Source organism: Rattus norvegicus, chromosome 3 (assembly GCF_036323735.1).
Source record: "Rattus norvegicus strain BN/NHsdMcwi chromosome 3, GRCr8, whole genome shotgun sequence".
NCBI classification, from domain to species: domain Eukaryota; kingdom Metazoa; phylum Chordata; class Mammalia; order Rodentia; family Muridae; genus Rattus; species Rattus norvegicus.
The window spans coordinates 25,844,993-25,865,214 of NC_086021.1; the positions used below are offsets into that span (position 1 = coordinate 25,844,993).

Sequence of the window (20,222 nt, forward strand, 5' to 3'; positions counted from 1 at the left end):
TTTAAGTGACTTTATGTTTTGTATAGTTTTCAGAGGGATTCTAAGTCTGTTCCAATATGCTTTTTGCTCTGCACTGGCAGGATAGAATCCTGTGATAAATCACTAAAGTGTTTTGAGGACATTCCCCAAATGATGGGCATAATGTGTTGTAGATTTATGAGTTCATGTCTAATTTACTTTTAAGCTTAAGTGTTTGACATCATCATTGATAGTTTCTCTGTTAATGCTGCAGAATACAGAGAACTTGTGCGCTGATTTATTTTGTACCTTGTATTTTAGACACTGTTTCTCACTGATGCTCACCTGAGATGAGCAAACACCATACAATTAGCTTTGGAAACCCAATCACCTCAAACAAGGTGGTTTTTGCCTACAAGTCTAGCTTTATAATTGACGACTTGTCAATACAGAACCATTGCTTCCTAATGAGTCAGCGTAGTAAAGAGGACACATTGTAATTGCAAAAGTTGCTTGGAACAGGAAGAAAAACCTCATTTTTTGAACTATGCCTCATCATGTTATTTGTATCCTAATCCATTGCCCTCTTCCCTTTAGACAAAGTCTTATTTAAATAAACAGACAAGTATTGTGGAGTGGGGAACCTCTCTATAGATAAGACCACAGAGACATCGATAAACTATTTCTTTTCTGGTGATCGTTATGGATTAGCAGAAATTTATGCTTTTATACCATGACACCTCATAGAGTATAATCCTATGAATGATTTGTAGTAATTGTCCACATACTACATGGTTCTTGTTGCTATCAATGAGGTCCAAATGCTGGAGTTTTTTCCTATACTACTTTTAGGAGAGAATTTGTGATCTATATGTTCAGAGTTTGAATCTGAATTTTCAGAATTTTTTCTATTAAAAATGTTTTATTTTATTTTAATAATATGCATGTGTATGTAGTAGCAGCTTGGTGGTGATGGTGGGTATGCACACATGGGAATGAAGGTGCTGGCATCCAGAGAGTGTGTCTGAGCTCTTGGAGCTGAGTAAGGTGGTTGTGAGCTGCTAGATGTGTTTGCTTTGGCCAAACTCTGATCCTCTGCAAGAGTATTATATTCTCTTCTCTACTGAAGCATCTCTTCAGTCCTGGAAAAAACTTTTTTGTTCATTTTCCTTGTTTGTTTTTTGTTTTTGTTTTTGTTTTTTTTTCTTGGAAACAGGTTCTCACTATGTGTTAGTTTTCTGTCTAAGCTCCACTCCCACAGTTACTTGGTAACAGCCAGGTATGCCTGGCACTATAAAAGGGGATGCTTGTCCCCTCCTCATTCTCTTACTCTCTTCCTTTCTTGCTTCTTGTTCTTGCCCTGCCTCCCCTCTCCCCCTTTGTTCCTTCTCTCCCCATTCTCCTCCCCCCTTCCCTCCACATGCTCATGGCCGGTCTTAACTCCTCTCCTCTTCTACTCTTCTCTCATTAAACATTTCCACATGGAACCTTGTTGTCCCGTTTTGGTTTGTCTGGATGCGAAATGAGATTTCTACCCCAACATTATGTAGTCCTGGCTGGACTGAAACACTCTTTGCTACCCAATCACATGTACAGTTAATGTCAATTTAATATATTTTCATGATAATATTTGAGTATGTGAAACAAGATTCTTGTTGGTTTCAGTGAAATATGAACGTGTACATATGAATATGCTCTCCATGTTTATGTCAGCTCAATCTAGGCTATAGTCATCATAAAGGAGGGAACCTCGATTAAGAAAATGCTTCCCCATAAGATCAGGTTTTATTTTTATTTATCAAGCTTATAGGGTGTTATTTCAGTGATTTATACAGGAGGGCCCAGGCTGTTGTGGGTGTGGCCACCCCTGACCTGGTGGTCCTGGGCTGTATAAGAAAGCAAGCTGAGGAAGCCAGTAAGCAGCACCACTGGTTGACCACTGTACCACTTCCTGCTTCTAGGTTGCTACCATGTTTGGGTTCCTGTCCCAAGTTCCTTCAGTGATGGATTACCAAGTGGAAGTGTAAGCCAAATACACTCTTTCCTCTGCAACTTGCTTCAGTGTTTCAGCACAGTGATAATAACCCTAACTAGGGCAATGAGTATCAATGCAAGTGTGGAGAAATGTATCACTTGCCTAGTATTTGGCCTTTTAGTAGAAGTTGTCGGGGGTTTAATTTCCGGAAAACTTGGTTTGTTTACTTCTAGTTTGTTCTTATTTCTTTTTTTAAAATTAATTTATTTATCTTATGTATGTAAGTACACTGTCACTCTCTTCAGACACACCAGAAGAGGGCATCAGATCTCATTACAGAGCTGATCTGAGCTACCATGTGGTTGCTGGGAATTGAACTCAGGACCTCTGGAAGAGCAGTCAGGGCTCTTACCCACTGAGACATCTCTCCAGCCTCAGTTCTTTTTGGTAATATAGAGATCAGTATTTTTGGAAGATTCTTCAACTCCAGTTCTCATTCCTTTCGTGTGGTGTTTGTCAAAATTATGGCTGCTCTTCAGCGACTCCTCTGGAGTTGACAGATTATTCTCAGAGAGGAAAGAATCCCATTGGGGGAAGTAGCAGGTATTTGTAAATTTTGTTCTCTTCAGATATTTATTTCACTAATTTCCACTACCTGGGAAGTGACTTTGCCTTGGGACAATTTTTTATAGAAAACATAGTTTTAGTTTCTTGTGGGGCTTGCTTGGTTTTGCATTTTTCCTTAATTATTGACACCAAACCCACAGCCTCTTCAATGACAGGCCAGTGCTGCACCCCTGATGAATATCCATAGCCTTAGCATCTTTCTCAGTGTCAGACTTGATACCCTCCTTGTTACACCATCAATAAGGATTTTCTCACTGGCTTTTCACAGCAGAAACTTTGGTGAGCATACCGTGCTCTTAAATGAATAATCAAATGAATTGTTATTATTTTTTATTTCTCACTTATTTTTCTTTTACTTATTCATTTTTTTAAGAACTGAGACTAGGGTTCTGAAGTTGAGGCTTGTCCTGAGCTCATTATATACATGGGGCTAGCCTTGAACTTCTGATTCTCCTCATTGTACCTCCCAGACACTGAAATTAAAGGTGTAATACACCATACCTGACTTTAAGTTTGAAGATATATTTTATTATTTGTAGAGAAATGTCATGAGGACACTGTTCCCAGCTTGCCGGCTTGCAGGCAACCTAGGGTGTTTGTCATTCTAAGCAAACTGAGACCAAGGAAGCAGACTTTCTCAAGCAGAGAATCCTGGTGCTCTGCCAAGTAAGCTGCAAACCTGAGGAAGAGACCTTCCTGTTGCTTTTCCCATGAGAAAGTAACTTTGTTTATAGTTTAATAGACATCTTGATGGGAAGCATGGTGGTGAGCAGAAGCAGAGAGAGCAGACTGGATATACAACAATCTTTACCTCTCAAAGCTTCCCTCCTGGGACATGTTTCTTGCAGCAAGGCCATACCTCTTAATCCCTTCCAAACAGCACCACCAGCTAGGTGTCTAAATATCAGAGCCTATGAGGACATTCTCATGCATATGACTACATGTTGTTACATTTAATGACTGCCACATACACATAAGCAGAATGTTCAAGTCATTTGCTGTTAAAAGTATGTGTATAGATTCAGAGTTTCTTTGAACCAGTCATTATGCAATAGGAATTTTGTTGGCTCTTAAGGGATGAAGACTAGCAAATAAGCCTCTTAAGGAGAATTTATGAGATACATCTGGCAATTCTGGGCTTGATAAGGAACACACCATGGAACACCCTGGTACCCGCCCAGAGCAAATTTAAGAGCAAAGTCCACAGAATTAGTAATTTATTCTCAGGGCCTTTTACATATGCCCCTAAAACATTTAATTTTCTTTCTCACTCCTAGGACTTAGCTGACAACGTGTGTCTTTAGCCGTTTTTCATGTATATAATATGTCGTTAATACAAATGCCAGGAAGAGAAACCAAATCAAAAGGCATTTCAAAAAGTAGGAGTCATGTGTGTGGATAAAATATGTTTTAAGTGTTAAAGATTCTTATAAATCTTACCAAAGCTAGTTTGACTTTGATAGTGAAGGCTTCATATAATAGTCTTTGATATAATCTTAGAGAATTACAGAAATAAATGTAAATGTTGCATTAATTTGTGAAAGTTAATGCAGTGGTGGCCTAACTTGTACCTAGAAAAATTTAATTTTGTGCCTCTTTTGATCCAACAATGACTTAACTAGCTGACTAGTTAGTCCCTAAGCTGGGAGCTTGAGACATGCCAGGATCTGATAATCTTGGTGTTGTATAGTACAGTTAAGTGTTGCATTAAGAATGCCAGTGTTTTCTGTCCTCTGACCTTGTCTTCCCTTCTCTGCCCTCATGGCTCTGCTCTTGTCTGCCTGCTTCTACCCAGTCTCCAGGCCCTCACCCCCCCACACACCTTCTTACCCCTGATCTCTTGCATGTAATCATTTCTCAAGAGCACATCTTGGCATGGGTCTGCAGTAAGTAATACTCCTTTATGTATTTCGTTTCAACCTCATGTATTAAATTTGTTATCACACTAAGAAGTCCCTTATGTAGATCTTTTAATGAATTTCTTGGGGGTGCATTTTGTTTGGCAGATGTGTTATAGTATGTGTGTTTTCTTGAGTGGCTTCTATGACACAGTTTAAGAGTCATTTTAGGTCAGATGATGAAGGGAATATTTTAGTAGATTGTTTAACTAATTAATGGTAACAAGTATGTGACAGTTGGATTTATTGATGTTTGATGCAAAGTGGATATTAAGTGTTATTCAGGAGGGCATAGATTCCCCATTGACCCCGATTACAAGTAGAAAGTTGGAAAGTGTTTAAATATGAGACTAAAAGTGTAGGGAGGATGTTCTCTGGACAGACTGCACTGATAAAGCAACCTGAAAATAACACATTTCATAAGGCTTACTTGGGATTATACTTCTGTCTTTCGTTAATTGGACATTTGAGTTTTCAAGTTTCCCATTTCCCTTGATAGAATATCAATGAAGAGTACGTTATGGTATAAAACTGATTTTTTTTCTCTCCATACAGAATCTCCGCCTACCATGAGGCAGTGTTGTTGGAGGAGGAAATCCGAAAATCATGGCTGGGAAAAAGGCTGTTTTAATGAATAAAGATATTTACATAGCCAGATAATTTTTGTTCATTTTAGTTTACAATATGGCTTCAGGTGGAATATATTTCCACTGCTCAAAAATTCTAACCTTTAAAGTTAATTTTACTCTCAAAAATTTTGTTCAGAGGAAGTAGATATTCTTGCACAGAACAATTCAATATATTTTTGTTTAGCTCAGCATTGCTAGTAATACTGAGAATTAGGAAAAACATATAAGTATCTAGTACATAGTGTTATTAGTTAATCATCTGTATATAGCAAAGCATTTTCTTTTTATGTTTCTAATTTTTGAAAAATACAAGGAACATATAAAATTTACTAATCAGTAAAAGTAAGTTGTTTGCAGTTTGGACAAAGTATACCACTAGTTGTCACCTATAGCTTGACTTTAAAGGCAAACTAATCTTTACTATATTAATCCTGCCAATCCATGAGTTTGGGAAATCTTTCCATCTTCTGAGATCTTCTTCAATTTCTTTCTTCAGAGGCTTGAAGTTCTTATCATACAGGTCTTTCTCTTGCTTGGTTAGAGTCACACCGAGGTATTTTTTATTATTTTGGACTACTATGAAGGGTGTCATTTCCCTAATTTCTATCTCTGCTTCTTTCTCTTTTGTGTAGAGGAAGGCTACTGATTTGTTTGAGTTAATTTTATACCCAGCCACTTTGCTGAAGGTGTTTATCAGGTTTAGTAGTTCTCTGGTGCAATTTTTGGGATCACTGAACTATACAATCATATTGTCTGCAAATCGTGATATTTTGACTTCTTCCTTTCCAAACTGTATTCCTTTGATCTCCTTTTGTTGTCTGATTGCTCTGGCTAGAACTTCAAGAACCATATTGAATAAGTAGGGAGAGAGTGGGCAGCCTTGTCTAGTCCCCGATTTTAGTGGGATTGCTTCAAGTTTCTCTCCATTTAGTTTAATGCTAGCTACTGGTTTGCTGTATATGGCTTTTACTATCTTTAGGTATGGGCCTTGAATTCCTGTTCTTCCAGGAACTTTATCACGAAGGGGTGTTGTAGTTTTTCAAAGGCTTTCTCAGCCTCTAATGAAATGATCATGTGGTTTTTATCTTTCAGTTTGTTTATATAGTGGAGTATGTCGATGGTTTTCCGTGTGTTAAACCATCCCTGCATCCCTGTAATGAAGCCTACTTGGTCGTGATGGATGATTGTTTTGATATGCTCCTGGATTCGGTTTGCAAGAATTTTACTGAGTATTTTGTGTTGATATTCATAAGGGAAATTGGTCTGAAGTTCTCTTTCTTTGTTGGGTCTTTGTATGGTTTAGGAATAAGAGTAATTGTGGCTTCATAGAAGGAATTCGGTAGTGCTCCACCTGTTTCAATTTCATGGAATAGTTTGGATAGTATTGGTATGAGGTCTTCTATGAAGGTCTGATAGAATTCTGCACTAAACCAATCTGGACCTGGGCTCTTTTTGGTTGGAAGACTTTTAATGACTGCTTCAGATTCAGTGCAATCCCCATCAAAATTCCAAGCCAATTCTTCATAGAGTTAGACAGAACAACTTGCAAATTCATCCGGAATAACAAAAAAGCCCAGGGTAGCTAAAACTATCCTCAACAATAAAAAGACTTCTGGGGAAATCACTATCCCTGAACTCAAGCAGTATTACAGAGCAATAGTGATAAAAACTGTATGGTATTGGTATAGAGACAGACAGATAGACCAGTGGAATAGAATTGAAGACCCAGAAATGAACCCACACACCTATGGTCACTTAATGTTTGACAAAGGAGCCAAGGAAAAAAGATAGCATTTTCAGAAAATGGTGGTGGTTCAAATGGAGGTAAGCATGTAGAAGAATGCAGATCTATCCATTCTTATCACCCTGTACAAAGCTTGCTTAAGTCCAAGTGGATCAAGGACCTCCACATCAAACCAGATACACTCAAACTTATAGAAGAGGAAGTGGGGGAAAACCTCGAACACATGGGCACTGGAGAAAATTTCCTGAACAAAACACCAATAGCTTATGCTCTAAGATCAAGAATCGACAAATGGGATCTCATAAATCTGCAAAGCTTCTATAAGGCAAAGGACACAGTTGTAAGGACAAAATGGCAACCAACAGATAGGGAAAAGATCTTTACTAATCCTACAACCAATAGAGGGCTTATATCCAAAATATACAAAGAACTCATGAAATTAGACTGCAGGGAGACAAATAACCATATTAAAAAATAGGGCTCAGAGCCAAACAAAGAATTCACAACTGAGGAATGCCGAATGACTGAGAAACACCTAAAGAAGTGTTCAACATCTTTACATCTTTAGTCACAAGGGAAATGCAAATCAAAACAACCCTGAGATTCCAACTCACACCAGTGACTGGCTAAGATCAAAAACTCAGGTGACAGCAGATGCTGGCGAGAATGTGGAGAAAGAGGAACACTCCTCCATTGTCGGTGGGATTGCAGACTGGTACAACCATTCTGGAAATCAGTCTGGACGTTCCTCAGAAAATTAGATATTGAACTACCTGTGGACCCAGCTATACCTCTCTTGGGCAGATACCCAAAAGATACCCTAACATATAACAAAGACACATGCTCCACTCTGTTTAAAGCAGTCTTATTTTATAATAGCCAGAAGCTGGAAAGAACCCAGATGCCCTTCAACAGAGGAATGGATAAAAAAAACGTGGTACATCTACACACTGGAATACTACTCAGCTATCAAAAACAATGACTTTATGAAATTCATAGGCAAATGGATGGAACTGGAAACTATCATCCTGAGTGAGGTAACCCAATCACAGAAAAACACACATGGTATGCACTCATTGATAAGTGGATATTAACCCAAATGTTCGAATTACCCTAGATGCACAGAACACATGAAACCCAAGGAGGATGACCAAAATACGAATGCATCACTCCTTCTTAAAAGGGAAATAAGAATACCCTTGGGACGGGATAGGGAGGCAAAGTTTAGAACAGAGGCAGAAGGAAAACCCATTCAGAGACTGCCCCACATAGATGAAGCAAAGAAGTGCAGGCCAACAGGAACCAGATGTAGATCTCTGCTGAGAGACACACCCAGAATACAGCAAATATGTAGGCGAATGCCAGCGGCAAACCGCTGAACTGAGAATGGATCCCCATTGAAGGAATCTTAGAAAAGACTTAAAAAGCTTGAAGCGGCTTGAGATCCCATATGAACAACAATGCCAACCAGCCAGAGCTTTCAGGGACTAGGCCAGTACCCAAAGAGTATATATACATGGACTGACCCTGTGCTCCAACTGCATAGGTAGCAATGAATAGTCTAGTAAGAGCACCAGTGGAAGGGGAAGCCCTTGGTCCTGCCAAGGCTGAATCCCCAGTGAATGTAATTGTTTGGGGGAGGGTTGTAATGGGGGGGAGGATGGGGAGGGGAACACCCATATAGAAGGTGAGGGGGAGGGGTTAGGGGGGATTTTGTCCTGGAAACCGGGAAAGGGAATAACAATTGAAATGTAAATAAGAAATACCCAAGTTAATAAAGATGGAGAAAAAAAAGCAAACTAATCAAAACAGTGTAAAAAACATGAAATTGTATCTGTAAGTGTGTTGGGATTTTAAAGTTATTTTTGTGGCAGGGAGCTGTACCTGCTGTTTATTGGAATGTCTTTTCTTGGTTGTAGGATGAGCACTTGGCTGCCTTGTTCCAGAAGCTGGAGGAACCGTTTGTTCTGTTAAGCAGGAGGATGGGACACTGCAATATTTAGAGGAATTGCTATCTATATTAATGGTTAGAGATGTTGAGTGCTTTTTACTGGTTTTGTGCCCAATTTTATCATGACCTTTTTAAGATTAAGAAAAAAATGTTTTAATCTTCAGTTACTTATAGCCTGACTTATTTGCTTTTCTGTTGCTATAATGAAATACCATGACCAAGTCAGTTTATGGAAGAGTTTATTTTGGTTGGGCTTCCATGAGACCATCATGGCAGGGCGCTGAGAGATCACATGTTAAACCCCAAATATGAAGCAGAGAGAGTGAACAGGAATTGGGGCTAGTCAATATATACTAGCCTCAGAGCTAGCCCCTAGAAAGGTATAGCCTGTAAAGTCATCTCCAGGGTTCAGACATTTGAGCCTATGGGAGATATTCTCATTCAAACCACCACATTTCCCTCCCAGGCTCCAAAGGCCATTGTTATAATACGAAGTATATTTAATCCTACTTTAGAAGTCCCCATGGTCTCCCACAGTCTCGATAAAACCCTGTGAATTCGAAAAGTGAATTAATTTCAACATACAATGGAAAAGATATGTATTACTATTTCCTAAAAGGAGGAATGGGGGCATAGTCAGAAAACGCTGGACCAGGGTTGGGGATTTAGCTCAGCGGTAGAGCGCTTGCCTAGTGAGCGCAAGGCCCTGGGTTCGGTCCCCAGCTCCGGAAAAAAAAAAAAAAAAAAAAAAAAAAAGAAAACGCTGGACCAAGCAAGACTGATAAGGCAGCATGTAAACATCAAGTCCCCTAGGTCAGACGTCCCACCTGTGGGTCATGACCTATTTACAGGGGCTTCCTAAGACCATCTGTAAACATATATTTACATTATGATTCATGACAGTAGCAAAATTACAGTTATGAAGTAGCAACAAAGATAATTTTATGGTTGGGTTCACCACAACACAAGGAATTGTATTGAAGGGTCGCAGCATTAGGAAGGTTGAGAACCAGGGCTGTAGCTTAATATCTGATATCGGAGGCTTAGATGGCACCATCCCTCCATCTTTCTGCCTGTAAAATATATCTCTTCCAGGCTGGTTCTATCCCATGTAAGCAACTCTCCCTGGCAGAAATCACAGCTTTGGCGCTTCCAACACCTTGGAGTCTGTACAAGTATCCCAGGCTTCACTTCATCTCTCAGGGTCTTCATGCAGGAACTCAGGATTAGGGTTGCCCCTGAGGTCCTTTGGGGTGCATGCTTGTGATTTCCTAGAGAAAGATCTGTTTTTTCTTGCTTGAGAAAGGGTACATACATAGCAGAGAACATTTTTGGATTTGTCAAAGAAGGTCAGGAAAGGGCCATAATTGTCAGTCTAGAAAGGGTATCACCAAATTACCCCTTTGTATTGGTTGCCTCTTCTACCAGCTCTATCTACTCTTCCTGGGTCTAGTCTCTGGAATGAATGAGTAGTTTGTCTTATGGGTTGGTGAAGATATCTGGAAATTTTAATTTTTATATAGTTTTAGCTATGAACTCCCTGTCTGAAGACTTATCTGCTGTGAAGATTTGAATAGGAATGACCACCATAGGCTCATATGCTTGAATGCTTGTCGTATAAGGAGTGGCACTATTAGGAGGTGGGGGCTTGTTGGAGTATGTGTGGCCATGTTGGAGGAAGTGGGTCACTGGGAAAGTGGGCTGTGAGGTCTTTATATTCAAGCTATGACCAGTGTCGACACAGTCTTCTGCTCCTGCCTTCAGATGAAGATGTAGAACTCTCAGCTCCTTCTCCAGCACGATGCCTCCCTGAATGCTGCCATGCTTCCCACCATGGCGATAATGGACTAAACTCCTGAGAGTGTAAGCCAGCCCAATGTCAGTTTTCCTTATCAAAGTTGACTCAGTAACAGCGCCTCTTCACAGCAATAAAACTGTAAGACACCTATTCACCTACTTTTTTTTGCCCAGTGAGATTGTTCCATCTGTTTCTGGCCCCCAATTATTTACTTATTTAATTAATTTTATTTTCCTTTTTTTATACCAAATAATTTCTTTCTGACTTTTCATTTACCCAATCTAGACTTATTCCTTTCTGATCATTTTAGCACTTGTCTTTCTTTATTGAGTATTACTACCCAAGTTTTTCTTAATTTTGAGTCTTCTTGATGGTCATAGTTGTGTATGTTTGCCCCCAATTGACAGCAAGTTGCTGTCAATATGTATGTCAGTGTCATTTTTTTTTAACCCGTGCAGTTGACTGATACATATTTGTCATTTAAGATCTCTTCATATATCACTGTGCTTGATTGCCTGGTTGTCTTCATACTGGTTTATATGATTTCACCTTGTTTCTCTGGGTCCATGGCTAATTAATTAATTAACATGAGTACACTGTAGCTGTCTTCAGACACATCAGGATAGGACATCAGATCCCATTACAGATGGTTGTGAGCCACCGTGTGGTTGTTGGGAATTGAACTCAGGACCTCTTATCCACTGAGCTATCACTCCAGCCCAGGTCCATGCCTCTTAAGGAAGGTGCAATATTAGCCCTCTTTAGTCCTTACTATAGTTCCTTGTTATATAGACATAAGGTAGAGCTACATTTTCATTACTGTATAATTGTACTGTTGTTGTCTCTGTGATGACTGAATCAAACTATTTTATTTATTCGTTGAGTTAAAGTTAAGTACTAATCAATCAAGATATTTGCTTAACGAGAGCAGATCATACTGTTTATAATTACAAGTTTTGCTGGTAAATTGTTATGTCAGAGTGGATCCTGGTACAGCTTTTAGAGTTAGCCTGTAGAAAATGCAAACATTTTCTTCAACTTACCTTGGCAAATTTAATTTCTTAGACTTTGGTCATATATACTCTGAGAAGCTAAGAATGTTAAAAACAAAATCACTGCTTTTTATATTCACTACTTAAGAAACTCCTCAATTCTCTATAGCACCTTATGTGGGAAAAAGCGAAGGAGGAAAAGAGTGCAGTGGTACTATTTTAATTCTTATGTTTGGTCTGAAGTTTCTTTTATCTTTGTTTCCTTCTGGTGTTTGATTTAGGACATAAAGCTCCTTTCAGATTCTTTCACTAGTAGGGAGGGGCTGACTGTACAAAGAACCTTGGCTTTTGTCTTTTACTGTCCTGTATAGCCTTCAGCCTGTGTATTGATCTTACACAGCCTGCAGTGTAAGCAGTTGAGAGAGCTGGTCTTGCTACCTGTGTCCTGTGCCCTGTTTAGAAGTGGAGGGATGTTGGAAATCTAAGTGTGCACGGGAAGGTTGACTTGGGAGAGAGATGCCTAGGTCAGCCCATTGTTATCTGTGAGAAAGCTTTGGAAAGATACCTGCTGTGTTTTCAGTTGCTAATTTTCAGTTGTGAAGGCCTCATCTCAGGCAACCTTGACTTCCTGTCCTTTTTTTTTTCTCTCAGACTCAGGGAACCCCAACTATGTTGTGGCATTGGCGCCACCTTGTGTCCAAACTCAGGGCTGGTGTGCTACCTCTGGTTGCCTCGGTTTGCTTGGGGCTTGGGCAGGGAGCCTCTCAGTTAGCTCTCTGTACACCCTTTAGACTCATGCTTAATTTCCACCCTGAAGCAGCTTTAGAGTGAAGCTCTAGTTGTTAATATTGAGTGGATGGGGGTGGATTTCTGTATCGGGTTACTTCGGTTCTAAGCCAGACATGGGTTTGTCAATTTGTTACTAAAGTTTCCAACCCTAACAACCCATGTAAAAGACACACAATCCAAATTTTTTAATTATAAGTTATATGCCTAGATTGGGCATATCTAATACAATACTAACTTATTTCCCAATTCTAAGACTCCTTATTACTTCTGGTTTCTCCCAGCCACATGATTCTGGTGCATAGTGGCTTCCTTCTCTCCTCTTCCTTCTCTCTTTTTCTCCTTCTACCTGGCACCCACTCCTGAGCCTCCAGTCCCACCTTTCCTATCCACTACGCAATCATAGGCTCTAACCTTTTATTGACCTATTAAAGTGGAGAGAAGGTTCACATAGCATCACCTAAGTACATGATGCTCTGCTTGTGGGGTGGGGTCAACTCCTCTTGAGGAACCAATATGAACAATAATATACAAGCAGCATCAAGCCAAACCACTACAGTTTACTCATAAGATCTCAGTTTTTAGTACAAAATCCAATAATGTTAGTTGTTTAAATGTGTGTCTTACTATATTTCTTACACAGCTGTTTTCCAAATGTGGGTTTGCCACCAATACATGAATTTTTGTTGGATATGCTAAAGAGTCATAATGGTTTTACACAGGAAAGCTAATTGTCAGAATTTTGTTTTGTTTTAGAGTCAGGGTTTTCTGTATAGCCCTGGCTGTCCTGGAACTCACTTTGTAGACCAGGCTGCCTTCAGACTTACAGAGATGTGCCTGCCCTCTGTCTCTGAATGCTAGCGTTTAAGTCCTGTGCCCAGCTTGATATTTTTCTTTGTCATTCTCTCTCTCTCTCTCTCTCTCTCTCTCTCTCTCTCTCTCTCTCTCTCTCTCTTTCTCTCTCTCTCTCTTTTTTGCCCCAGTCAATGGATTTTATTTGGTCACAGGGTCACAGGCCAGGTATGGGCCCAGCTTTATTTGAGCTTCTTTGGGGCTCAGGTTGTTGGAGTGACCGAACTTCTTGTAACAGTTGACTACACTGTGTGCAGGCATGAGTAGCACTTGTGGCAGATCATCTTGTCACAATTGTAATTCTGGACAAGGTGACAAAGGGATGACTCGATGATGCCACTGTGCAGACGCAGCACCAGGTACAAGGTGGACTCTTTCTGGATGTTGTAGTTGGACAGTGTGTGGCCATCCTCCAACTGTTTGCCAGCGAATATCAGCTCTGCTGGTCGGTGGGATGCCTTCCTTGTCTTGGATCATTATTGATGGTGTCACTGGGCTCGATCTCAAAAGTAATGGTCTTGCCCATTAGAGTCTTCATGAAGATCTGCATGTTGGCATCTGCTACTTGGCCACCTTGTTGAAGAGAAAAAGTGGTTTGGGGTTTTTGTGGTTTTTTGTTTGTTTGTTTGTTTTTTTCTTTTTAATACTTAGATCATTTTGTTGACTTCTTGGTGTTTGTTGAGGGCTGGTATAATTTGCATTTTAAATATATTTACCTGGATCTTCACTGCTTGCTCTGTCCTTTATCTTAACAGGCAGGTGTCCTTTGATTTGGGACTGAATAGACTTTTTTTAAAATTGTTTCCAGTCTGTGTTCTTCTTTCACTGGCCTTTTATGAGTCAGTTGTTCACAGAATTGGCTGTCACAGTGCACGAAAGATTCAGCCAGAGCTTGAGACAAGTAGGAATGGGTGGCAGTTTTAGGACCTGTACTATCATATTTTGGAACACCAGGGGGATTATTAGAAGTAATATTATTATAAAGTAGTGTTATCCTAATAGTTGGATTATAATAATCCTTATTAACAATCTCTGGTTATCCTAAGTCAGTAATTTTCCTTATGAGATAATATTTACTTTCATCTCCATAAATATAATGGTCATGTGGCAGAACGAGTAACAGCTAATGATGAAAGAAAAATTCCCTGTGTATATAGACTTTGTTTTTTTGTGAACTACTTTTTGAAATATGTCGAATTATAACAGCAGTATTGTTGGTATCAGGAATTGCCTTGAACAGCGACACCACTTGGTAACTGTTGACATGGCAACAGCCCTACATTCCCAGTATTCCTCTGGTCCAAATCCCAACTCCACGTGGGAGTAGTTATGTCATATTCCAAATGAAAGGCAGACTTCTTCTGCCCTCATGCTCTCTCTTCTCTTCATTCTTTTCTCTTCTTTCTCTCGCCCCTTTCCCTTGTCTTGTTCTCCCATTAAATCTCACCAAGTGGAACTGTGTTAGTTTTGTGTGCTCTATTTGGATGGGTGTGGTGGGTATTTTATTACAACGAGATTTTAATAACAACAAGTATGATAATTTAAGAGCTTGGAAATCAGACTGACTGGAAATAAATTCCAATTTGGGCACTCACCAGCTGTTGAACTTATATTACTAATATAAAAGTTGTGGGTGATAGTAATTTTTCCCTATAGTGTTGTGAGAATTAATCTAACTCCTTGTAAACCTCTTGTGTTTTATTACTTATCAACAACATTGGGTAGTAGTAGCCATTGTAATTGTTTCATTAAATAAAATTTGTAGAGTTGTGCAGAATGGAGTTTATCAAAGCTAAATAGGTGAAACTACACATAACTAAATTGTATAATCAGATTTATCTTATAAAATTATAATCTTAAAGGAAGAAGGTTAGAATGTAGAATAGGAAATAATAATATGCTATTGTTAGAAGTGATTTAGCATTCTATCAGAAAACTGAAGAAATGGAAATTCATCTATTAAGGTGGTGTACAGTCCATAATATATTCTATATTATGTTAACATTACTCTTAAATGTGATTTTTAAAATTGAGTAAATATGTTTTTAATGAGAAGAATTAGTTTGGGTTTGAGTGCTCTTTTTTTCCATTTAGGCAATATGTCAGTACTGAGGGCACCCAGACATCAGAGCTCTGGAAGGCATGTTGATACTGTTTTCTTCTTTGTCTCCTGGGTGTAAGAAGTATAACAGATCTTAAAGATCTGTATTCTTCTTTGTTTAAAAAAAATTGATACATGAGACAGAGAGAGAGAGAGAGAGAGAGAGAGAGAGAGAGAGAGAGAGAGAGGGAGAGAGAATGTGTGTGTGTCTGTAGGTCTGTGTGTCTGTGTGTGTGTGTGTGTGTGTGTGTGTGTGTGTGTGTGTGTGTGTGTGTCTGAAATGATAACAATATATTCTTTGGAAAGTATTTTGTTTTTTCTCAATTAAATTTATTCATTTGTTCAAATTGGCTACCCTTTATTATCACAGGTATAGGGAAATTAGAATACTACTGCTTTAGTGTACGTTGAAATATACAGAGAAGAGTATCTTAAATTGAGGACTCTGTTATCTCACATAGATGAGAGTTTCTGGATACTTTCTACATCATTTTATTGCTCATTAAGGGGAATTTGCTGCTGTACTGTGTCTTCAGACTTTCTCTTCTGTTCAAATGCCTCCTCCCTTAATGTAGGTAAACATACTAACTTCTGGGTTTTGGATAATTCTGTATCATTGAGTTGAGTCAGCTGGGCAGTCTGTTTTGCAAATGAAATTTCAGGTTTATGTGTGTACTACTTACTAGTATTAGAAGCATTTATTTAGCATTTTTCTTTAGTTCTTTCTGGACAAGATAGTTACATTTGCAGTTTCGTTTGAAAGTCAGTTTTTCTCTTATGTGAAAATACTAGAAAATTCTAGATCCCCAACAAGGTTTTATTTTTGTTCTAGGTAGTTTTGACTCAGCTCTGAAAGGGATTTTTTTTAATGTAAAGGAATTGATTTTAGGCTAGGGACACTTACCTTCTGGTCTATTGTTCTTTTGTCTGGCTTATATAGTGAGGCAGGAGAGCTTTGTGTGTTATATGTTTCTTTGTTCTGAGCCCCCTGCTCTCTAAACCTATTTATACCTACTTATACCAGAATTACAAAAGTCTGTAGTTTTTTGTCTCATTTTCTTCTCCTACAATCTGAACCTGGTATCTGAGTTGCCTGTTTTTCACTGTAAGAAATCAAAGTCCACAGAAAACTGACTCTGCTGCTGTTAGATTGAGTCAGTTCATCAGAGCCATGTTTGGTGGAGCAAGCTTTTAATCCTAGCAGGTGAACCTCTATGAGTTCCCGGCCAGCCTGGTCTACATAGAACACCTTTTCATCCTGATGCTAACACCCAGCTGGAGTGGCATTATTACCAGAATACACTGAAAGGAAAAGCAGGTGCCTATAAGTTCTTTAAAGCAATAGTCCTCCCATGGATGGTCTCTGAATGTTGGTGTTGGTGTTGGTGCATTAGAAGTAAAAGTAGATTTGGAATAATTAGCTCTTTGAAGGCTTTGAGAAAGCTAGTGACTGTAGAGAGAGTATCTTGTGTATTTGTATGGATATATCACCTTTCAGTTAAAAAAAGTATGGCCTATAGGAAAGGGTAGAATAGAAGGTAGGACATCCGGGAGGCAGAAAGAATTCTGGGACAGAGCCAGGTCGGAGAGATTTGCCCTGGAAAATGTGACCAGACACATTTTCATGGTTCCTGAGCACAGGTAATGAGCCACATGGCGGAATGTAGATTTGAGTAAGTGGGTTAGAGTTTGTCAGAGAAGAGTCTAGCTCTATGGCCAAGGTATTTGTTAATATATTTTGAGTCTCCGTCTTATTTCTGGGAACATGGGGCTGGGAGGAAGAACCGGGTCCAAACTTCTACAAGTGACAACATGAATCCAAACAAAATCTAAATCTGAGCAATGACCAGTGTATAGTTTTGATTTCTGGAACTGGAGGATGATGTTCACCTGGAACTCAATCCCAACTTAGGTTGGGAGTGAAAGCATGATTTTTTCATATTAACTAGATGAGCTATTAGCGATGTGGCTTATGTCACCGTGCACACACTGAAGTTTATGTTCTTCACTATGTTTTAGAACTTAAAAGCAGACACCATGGTACCTAATCTCGGCTTTCAGGAGATGACACCAAGAGAACAGAACTTTCAAGGGAAGGCTACAGAGCAGGGAACCCCGACTCAAGGAAGGACACAACCACTATTGTAACCAGAGTCTAAATGCCTCATTTGAGTGAGCTGGTTTCTTAGAAAAAAAATATTTCCATAACTGTGTTGGAAAATTGGTCTCTTTACAATCACAAGATCTTCATTTGTTTTACTACCCTGCATTACAGTTCCAAAGAAATTGGCACGTCTTTCCCATTGGTTTCCTTGTAGAATAAATTGTAAAACCACAAATATCAAAAAAAATCATTGTTTTAGGAACACATTAACGAGAAGAAAGACATATAGCACAGTAGAGAGGATCTAGATTTTGGTTTTATCCCAGTTACTTCTGTTTCCTGTTTTGTCAGATTTAAAAAAAACAAAACAGTGGTTATTTTAGAAACGACCCTGTTGAGGCAAAACAGAATCTGGCCATCTGGATTTCTTTTCTGGAATTAGTCTTTCTTGGTTGCCATCATCTTCTTACACGGTGCACCGGGAAGGGTGATTGTAGACACACATTTATATTTTATATGTGTATCAGTTTTTCAAGTTTTATAGGGCTCTTATTAGCTGTTAAATGTTTTCAGAAAATTTCGAGATTAGTGATTTGTGTCAGTAGATCTTGGGATAACTTCCTGAGCTTGTTGAGTCTTTGTTTCATTGCTTGTGGTCAGTTTCTTCAGCATACTTGTGTACCATGTTGCTTTTTCTTTCTGAATTTCCTACTTCATATTATTAAACAGATAAAAATTTAAGTTCTAGAAAGCAAGGACGTGTAACTGAAGGAAGTACACAGTACGTGTCCCATGCTGAACACTAAGAAAATACTGAGTGAACATCTGTCAAAATTAGGGGGAAAAAACTGTTGTGCATGTTTGGTGGTGTTTCTAGTTCCTTTGTTGCTCAGTCTGGTGGGCAGACTCCAAGTCAGCTGCTTGTTTTAGTAGTCTGCATCTAGATTTTGACCTGAGTAGGTGCTTGTTCTTTGAAAATAGCAGGAAACTAATCTTCTTTTGTCTTGCTTTCCATCACTGGCAGGCCAAGCCTGGCTTTGCAGCAGAATATTTTCTTTGCTTACTTAATTAGCTGCATCTTAGTAGCCACTGGGTTTTTAAAATATTTAACATCCTTTTATAATTCATACCTTCTTCATTTCTTTTGGATGGGCCACCAGAAGTCAAATATTAGAGGAAATGTTTAAGTTCCACTTGCTATTGAAAAGTGACAAAGTGAAATATTCCTTTCCTTTAAAAAAGTGGTCATAATACCTTGATACTATATTCTTTTTTTTTAAAGATTTATTTATTTATTATATATAAGTACACTGTAGCTGTCTTCAGATACACCAGAAGAGGGCATCGGATCTCTTTACAGATGGTTGTGAGCCACCATGTGGTTGCTGGGAAATGAACTCATGACCTCTGGAAGAGCAGTCGGGTGCTCTTAACCGCTGAGCCATCTCTCCAGCCCCCGATACTATATTCTTGTTTTAACTTTATGACATTCATTTTTGTATCTTAAGGTCTTTGACCCATTTGGAGCCTGTAAAAGTATTTGCTAGATATAAAATGACTAGATTGTCTTTTATTAAATTTACAGCCAAACCTGTGCCTAAAACTCCTTTTCCAATGCCTTTCTTCTACTTTTTTCCAATATCACATTCTATGAGTCATTATTAGACATCGCACAAAAATTAAATGTACTAAGAGTCATTTTAGAAGTTAGTATCTTTGACTTCTACACATTAGCTCTATAAAAATTAGGTCTAATATTGACTTGTATTGTTAGATGGAGCATCTTTCGTGTTTTTTTGGAAACTGATTTCTTGTTCCTTATATTAAGAAATTAGGTCAATGTAACCAGAGCATTTGATCCATCTGTGACTTCCTTTGTGTGCTGTTTCCTGAATAATCTCTTTGATGATTCCCATTTAGAGCTATTTAATCTCTGCACATGTTTGGAGCCTTTTACAAACCCTTCCTTGATTCCCAGGATGCAGATGTTTTCTACCCTGTTAGCAACTTTACTTTTCATTCTACAAGAGCAACAATTTAAATTCTATTAGTCACTGACTGACTCTCAGTGATTACTCTTTCACAATTTTGTGTCCTGGTCTCTGATTTCTCCAACTATTCCTCCACATCCTTTCTCCATGTGCTTGTCTAGTTTGCCCTCCAGTGAGGACCGTGTATCCTTGCATTTCCATGAATCTCACATAGAGTAGCTCACTCTGCTTGTGGAGAGACCCATGCACTCTGCTGCACTGTGGAACAGGTCAGCTAGCCCTGTGAAGAGGAACACTATGGTGTTGCCTCTCAGGCCAGGGCATCCGCATGGCCACACTCAGTAGTCAAAGATGAACTTTGCATAATTTCCAAGTGAGACTCTTATTTTAAAAGTCCTTAAAATATAAAGGTTATGTAACTTCCTTTTAAAGCTTAATTCATGGTTGTAACTTTGGAATATAATATATCATGGCTGTTGTTTTTGTTTAGTGGCATTTTCTGTTGGTTTGTTATTGATGACCCTTAAATTCTTGCAGATTAAATAGTGGACTGTTGTGAAAACACTGGATAATCTGCACACTTTGTCTTGAGTTTGTAAGAATGTGACACGTACTTACATTTTACCAGAAGCCATAGCTATGGGTGCTAGGATCTGAAAATATCTGTATGGGCTGTGTATTAGGTAAAGATGTTGATGGTTATTGGTCAGATAAGGAAAAGTTATTGGTGGGGTTGGCCTGGTGCTGCTTGTCTTTAAATGCTCCCTACATACTGGCTCCCAAGATCTGGAAGTCCTGAGGAACAGATCCTCAAGT

At 38.9% G+C, this 20,222-nt stretch overlaps 1 pseudogene; it reads right to left on the bottom strand.

Moving 5' to 3' along the window:
• Window positions 1-12,750: 12,750 nt before the first annotated feature.
• Window positions 12,751-13,760, bottom strand: LOC134478877 (ubiquitin-like; annotated as a pseudogene).
• Between the last annotated feature and the right edge of the window lie 6,462 nt (window positions 13,761-20,222).